Below are 7,790 nucleotides of genomic sequence, written 5' to 3'. Positions count from 1 at the left end.
TCTATCGGCCCCCTCATGCTGTATTTGACCTTTTGAGGTGCAAAAACTCCATCAAATCCCCCAGCGCCACCAACAAGGCAAAAGCCAGGACGTCCGCAGCCCCACCCCCCACAAACAGCCCACTGCTCTTGCACATCCAAAACCCCAAAAATAGCCACCAGGGCACAAGGCTCTAGCTCAATATTTAGGATCGCCGACATGGTGCAGAACAAGGATCTCCAGAAGCTGAGAACATGTGTGGGGGCCACCTCGAGCAATGCTCACACCTATTCTCCACCCCCTCAAAAACTAAACGACTCATCCTAGCCTCAGTGAGGTGCACTGGAAACACTACCTTCAGCTGGATAAGGCTCAATCGCAATGACGGGGCGTTCACTCTTTACAGCCCCTCACTCCATGCTTCCTTCGACAGTAACAGCCCCAACTCCTCTACCCATTTAGCTTTCGCCCTCTCCACCAAATTCAACTCTTCCCCTACAATCCGCACATATATGCCAGGCATACGGCCCTCCTCCGACCCCGAACAGGAGAGAATCCTCTCCAAATAAGGAAGATGGCAGCAGCACCTGGAAATCAGAAAAAACCCTCTTAAAGTTCTGCACCTGGAGGTATAAACATGTCCGAGCCTTACAGCCCAAATTTCCCCTTCAGCTCCTCTAAGCTCGCAAACCGCTCATCCAAAAATTTAGAGTACCCAATTATTTTTTTTTCCAATTAAGGGGCAATTTAGTGTGTCAATCCACCTAACCTGTACATCTTTGGGTTGTGGGGGTGAAACCCACGCAGACACGGGGAGAATGTGCAAACTCCACACGGACAGTGATCCAGGGCCGGGATTCGAACCAGGGTCCTCAGCGTCGCAGTCCGAGTGCTAACCACTGCGCCACATGCAACCCTTGCTCCTCCAAAAATAAATCCCCACTCTCTCCACCCCTCTCTGCCACCATGTAACAAATGTGGCATCTAACCTTCCCATCCTGCCATCCATCGCCTCCCTGTCCACATGCACCTTAAATGCTATGATCTCCACCTTCAGCGCCTCCCATAAAATTGAGGGCGAAACCTCCCCGGTATCATTACATTCCACATACCCCCATACGGCCCTGGAAACACAGAACCTCGTCCGATAACAGCCCTATGTCCAACTGCCCACCCCCTACCGCATTGCAGACGGACCTCCAACACCAAGTTCGCCCAATGTGGAGCATGATCTGAAAAGACCACCGCTGAGGACTCAGCCTACTTCACCCCCGCAAGAGTCCGACTGATAATAATGATCACCTTTATTAGTGTCACAAGTAGGCTTACATTAACGCTGCAATGAGGTTACTGTGAAAAGCCCCTAGTTGCCACATTCCGGCATCAGTTCGGATACACAGAGGGAGAATTCAGAAAGTCCAATTCACCTAACACGTCTTTCAGGGTTTGTGGGAGGAAACTGGAGCATCCGGAGGAAACCCACGTAGACACAGGGAGAACATGCAGGCTCCGCATAGACAGTGACCCAAGCCGGGAATCGACCCTGGGAACCTGGAGCTGTGAAGCCATAGTGCTAACCACTGTGCTACCGCGTAGCCCAATGAATGACACCTCGTTCCAATGCGAGGCATACACATTCGCTAAAACCACCTGCTTCCCCTCGAATACTCCTCCTTCCATTACTATCGCCCACCCTGGAAAGCCAGAACCCTCTCCAACCGGAATCATATTCTCTTAAGATCTCAACTCACCCGGGCCCTACTATAAAAGCCCGAGTGGAACACCTGGCTCATCCAGGCTTTCCAGAGCCTAGTCTGATCCCGTTCCTGCATGTGAATCTCTTGTAAACACACCATGTCGGCTCCCAGACACTTTAGATCAGCAAACAACCCTCACCCTCTTTACAGGTCCCCCCAGGCCTCACATGTTCCAGGTGACTAACCTTGTTGGGGGCCTCTCAATCCCCCTCACCCTCGAATCAGCCATTACCATCCTGATGGGTTACACCTTCACCACCAGTTCTAAGGTCCCAGGCCCACCTAAAATGGCCACCTATCCCACCCAACAGGTGAGACAAAGAAAATCCCCTGGTAGCATCTTCAATTAGTTAAGGGTCACCATGCCGTGGGTTTTAAGGGGATGGGTGAGGAGGCAAGCCCCAAGTCTACCACAGCTGAACAGGGGTCAACCCCAGAATGTTTTTGTGTCATTCTGATCCACATGCTCGCTGTCTATCCAACTGCATTAGCCAGCCCCCGAACAACCCCTAGTTAGTTATAAATGAAGGAAAGGCATAACTAATAGAACAATGAATCTTATAATTAGGATAAGTAGCATTTCACCTTGTGTAACTATGTCTTCTTTCTTAACAGGGTGCTAAAATATATGAACATTTACTTCAGTTTCCTCTCTGAGAACTAATTTGTTGCATAATATCCACATAATATTAACTGATTTGCAATCAAATAAAACCAGAATTCTCATCTGCAAGCTGATTTCCAGGTGAATTTGTCATTCATACCAAGCACGCAGAATAAATAAACTGTCCAATATTTTCCATTTTCCTGCCTTTATAAAACAGCGCATCTAACTTTGATAAGCAGCAGCAAGGGAGATTTGCTAATCTCTGTCTATTAAAAATCTCACGCCTGCAAGCTTTGTCTACAAAACCTTATTTCCTGTGTCACATTCAGTTGTCAACTTTTTCCATTGTAAATTCCTTTCTACAGTAATGTATAAACTCCAATGCCAACAGTCACAAGGTAAGTACAACCGTTAATCTGTGAATCATAAAATCCCTACGCAATGCAGAAGAAGGCCATTCAGTCCATCAATTCTGCACTGAACCACCAAAAGAGCACCCTACACGGGCCCACTCCCTCACCCAATCCCTGTAACCCCAACTAAACTCCGGACATTAAAGGGGCAATTTAGCATGTCCAATCCACCTGCCTTCCATGCCCTAGTGGGCACCGCGGGGGTTGGGGTGCTTTATTGACCTCGTTAATTGCATGTTAATTTGATGTTTTTAAGTTTCTGTTGATCTTTGTTATGTTCGGGCATTGCCCCTAACAGCACCGGCCTTTTTTTTGCTTTGTCTCTCAGTTTGTTTCCTTTCTTCTGTTTGTTGATCGACCTCAAAAGAGTGGCTGATCCACCGAACCCGCACTTATTTGGACTGAGGGGGGAAAACCGGGGCACTCGGAGGCATTGCACGGAGACACAGGGAGAACATGCAAACTCCACACAAACAGTCATCCAACGCCAAATTGAACCCTGGTCCCTGAGGCAGCAGTGCTAACCACCGTGTCACCATGTGCCCAGTACTTCCAGAGACGGTCTTACCAATGTCCCTGAGCCCCCTGTTCCCACTACTCTTTTGGCTTTGACACCTCATTACATTACTGCCAGATCTCCGGGATCGAATCATCACCCCATTTAATAAACTGCAGTGGTTTGACCTGCACTCAAACTGCACTGCAAAATTGAATAAAGCTCTTATATTTGTTGGTTATAAGATTTTTTTTATATCTAGGAAAATGGATACTTGTCACATTAACAGCGTTAGCATAATCAGGCAGCTCAAGGCAGCAACACTATCTGTCCTTGCTTATGTAACTAGAAACATTTTGCTGTATTACTTCATTTTCAATCTGTTTTTTGCAAATTCTATTGTAACACTTTACTTTGTCATTTTACTTTTGTTAATACTTTGTGTTGTGTGATGCAGTAACTGCCAAGAGAGTTGATAGTCAACCCTCCTCTCCACCCTCCACCTGACTGCAGCTCCCCAGTTGGCATTAGTCATTATGTAACGCTGCCAATTCCACTAATCAATACCACGGATGAACGGACATCGCGCGACAATCGCTAGGCAGGAATGTTCCCTTCCAGTTGGGGAACACCTCAGCAGTCAAGGGCATTCAGCCTCTCATCTCCGGGTAAGCGTTCTCCAGGGCGGCCTTCAGGACAATGCAAAATCGCTGAGCAGAAACTTATAGCCAAGTTCCACACACGAGTACGGCCTCAACCGGGACCTGGGATTCATTCGCATTACATTCATCCCCCACCATCTGGCCTGGGCTTGCGAAATCCTACCAACTGTCCTATTTGAGACAATTCACACCTCTTTAACCTGGGTTTACCCCTCTCTCTCTGGATCTGTGAAGACTTAATTACCTGCAAATGCATGCATTCAAAGTATCGTCGTGCATCAAGGGAGCCTTGCAATTTTTGTTGCTACTTATTGATTCCATGAACTTGGATTGCCAATTACTGTAATAATTAACTAAATTATAAAATATTTAAATGCACAGTAGTTATACATTCACAATTTATAGAACACTTTTTAGAATCTGTGTGAAAATACAGCAATTCAGACTGAGTGGGGAGCACAGGAAGAGATCCAATAGTGAGGGCAGCACGGTGGCGCCGAGGTCCCAGGTGCGATCCCAGCCCTGGGTCACTGTCCGTGTGGAGTTTGCGCATTCTCCCCGTGTTTGCGTGGGTTTCGCCCCCACAACCCAATGGTGTGCAGGATAGGTGGATTGGCCACGCTAAATTGCCCCTTAATTGGAAACAATCAATTGGGTACTCTAAAACTTAATTTTAAAAAAAGAGGCCAAATAGTTGTTCTAGCCTGTGCCCTATAGTGGTAATGTTCTGTCATTGTGATCTGTTCTCAGTTTCCTGCCTCCAGACTCACTCTTGCCCACACACTCAGTGGCTCTCATAACCCCTTTTCTATGTCTGAAGTTCCCTTTTTAACTCCCATGTTCCCCAGGCCATTCTTACCAATATCATGCTTTTGAGATCTCAAAAGGTTTTGTATCTCTGAAACCCTGTAGTTAAAGCTGTTAACTATTCATTTTGATGCATTCTACCGTATTATCCATACTCCTATGTCTGCATAGTAAAAATTGCCAATTGTCACACACTCTGCCCATTCAGTCTATCATTCCTATTTACTAGTGATGCTGTTCTCGTGTGCGAGACTCAGGTTTCAGAATCATTACAAGGTCGATAGTGCTGAACTACTGATTAACATTTGCATTTATCTTTTTAGAAGAGGTTTAAAATGAAGATGACTGGTGCATTCTGTATCCAGTCACGTTTATCTGTCACAACAATATTTCACTCTATCAGGGTATCGCCAGATCAAGAGGTCAGCTAACTAAATGTTACTTGTGACTTGATAAAATGGAGAACGCAAGTTAAATTACAGTGACTGAACTGGAAGCAAGTTTGCTCATTGACTGAAAGACTCTTCAATCTAAAGAAAGGCTGAATTTTCCATTCAGCTTATCCCATCCCACCAATGGTTTGAGTGCCAGTGCTATAACTCTTTCTAACAAATGTCACATTCCAGGGGCTGATTTCCTGTAGCTGAACACAAATGAAACCCCTCCCCTCAAAGCACAGTAAAAATGGGTCAAGCAAGCATGACATCCTGGAACTACAGAGGTCAGTCAGTTTGTGTGAAACAGCAGGCTGACCACCCTTGTTAGAATCTACAGTGCAGAAGGAGGCCATTCGGCCCGTTGAGTCTGCATTGGCTCTTGGAAAGAGCGCCCTACTTAAGCCCACACCTCTACCCTATCCCCGTAACCTAGCAACATTATCTAACCCGAGGGCAATTTAGCATAGCCAATCCACCTAACCCTGCACATCTTTGGATTGTTGGAGAAAACTGGAGCACCTGAAGGAAACCCACGCAGACATGGTAAACAGAGGTGGTTGTGGCATTGGACGCTGAGAAGGCGTTTGACCGGGTAGAATGGAGGTACTTGATGGCAGTTCTGGAGCAGTTTGGGATTGGACCAAGATTTGTGGACTGGGTAAAGCTACTATATAAAGAGCCGAGGGCGAGTGTCCGCACAGATACCATCAGCTCTAGATACTTTTCTCTCCACCGTGGGACTAGGCAGGGATGTCCTATGTCGCCCCCTGCTGTTTGGACTTGCGATTGAGCCATTGGCCATCGCATTAAGAAGTTCGGGACGGCTCTGGGTCACTGTCTGTGTGGAGTTTGCACATTCTCCCCGTGTCTGCGTGGGTTTCGCCCCCACAACCCAAAAATGTGCAGAGTAGGTGAATTGGCCACGCTAAATTGCCCCTTAATTGGAAAAAATAATTGGGTAATCTAAATTTAAAAAAAAGAAAAAAAAAGAGAAGTTTTGGAAGGGAATAGTGCCGGGGGGGGGGGGGGGGGGGGGGGGGGGGGGGGGGGGTGGGGGGGGGGGGGGGGGGGGACACCAGAGCATAGGGTGTCCTTGTATGTCGATGACTTGCTGTTATATGTGTCGGAACCGAGTGTATCAATAGAGGGATATTGGAGCTGCTTCGGGGTTTGCGTCTTTCTCGAGATACAAACTAGATAAGAGTGAGTATTTTGTGGTGTCTCGGGTGGGGGCAGGGGTGGGGGGGCTGCCATTCCTTAGGGCAGGGACTCACTTTAGATATCTGGGGGTGCAGGTTGCCCGGGAGTGGTGGGGGGGAAAGAGAGCTCTGTAGGTACAACATTTCTAGTTTGGTGGGGACAGTGAAAGCTAATTTGGCAAGGTGGGATGGACTCCCTCTGTCACTGGCGGGTCGGGTACAGGCGGTTAAAATGAACGTGTTGCCATGATTTCTGTTTATTTTCCAATGCCTGCCGATTTTCCTGCCAACGGTATTTTCAGAGAGATTGAACGAATGATTACTTTGTTTATATGGGGAGGGAAGATGGCCAGAATTGGAAAGGTGCTACTACAGAGGGGAAGGCAGGCAAGGGGTTTGGGTCTTCCGAACCTGATGTATTATTACTGGGCGGCGAATGTGGAGAAGGTGTGGAGCTGGGTCAGAGGGGTTGATCCCCAGTGGGTCAGAATGGAGGAGAGTTTGTGCAGGGGATTGAAAGTACTAGCAACAGCGTCGCTTCCGATGGCCCTGAGGAAATACTCACGGAGTCCGGTAATAATAACTTCATTGAGAATTTGGAGGCAGTTCCACCAACACTTCGGGTTGGGGGCAGGGTCAAGGGAAATGCCAATTTACCACAGATTTGAGCCAGGGAAGTGGGAACAAAATTTTCAGAGATGGGAGGAGAAGGAGATTAAGACATTAAAAGATTTGTTTCTTGGGGGTTGGTTTTCAGGATTGAAGGAGCTGGAAGCGAAGTATGGGCTGGAGCAGGGGGAAATGTTTAGATACATGCAGGTTGGAGATTTTGCCAGAAAGGAGACACAGAGCTTCCCAGTAGAGCTGGCTTCCACATTGCTGGAGGAGGTGCTGACGACAAAAGGACTGGAGAAGGGGGTAGTGTCAGAGGTTTATGGAGCTATTTTGGAAGAGGAGAAGGAACCACTGGAAGGGATCAAAGCTAAGTGGGAGGAAGAGTTGGGAGAGGATATGGAGGAGGGGTTCTGGTGTGAGGTGCTCCGGAGAGTGAATGCCTCCACCTTGTGCGCGAGGTTGGGGCTGATACAGCTGAAGGTGGTATATAGAGCACACCTCACTAGGGCGAGGATGAGCCGATTCTTTGAAGGGGTAGAAGATGTGTGTGAACGTTGCCGGGGTGGGGGTGCGCAAATCTCGTTCATATGTCTTGGTCCTGTACAAGGCTGGAGGATTACTGGAAGGAGATAAGACCATAAGACCATAAGACATAGGAGTGGAAGTAAGGCCATTCGGCCCATCGCGTCCACTCCACCATTCAATCATGGTTGATTTCAACTCCATTTACCCGCTCTCTCCCCATAGCCCTTAATTCCTCGAGAAATCAAGAATTTATCAATTTCTGTCTTAAAGACACTCAATGTCCCGGCCTCCAC

This window comes from Scyliorhinus canicula, chromosome 9 (assembly GCF_902713615.1).
Source record: "Scyliorhinus canicula chromosome 9, sScyCan1.1, whole genome shotgun sequence".
NCBI lineage: Eukaryota > Metazoa > Chordata > Chondrichthyes > Carcharhiniformes > Scyliorhinidae > Scyliorhinus > Scyliorhinus canicula.
The sequence above is the reverse complement of the archived record's forward strand: the minus strand, read 5'-3'. Positions refer to the sequence as shown.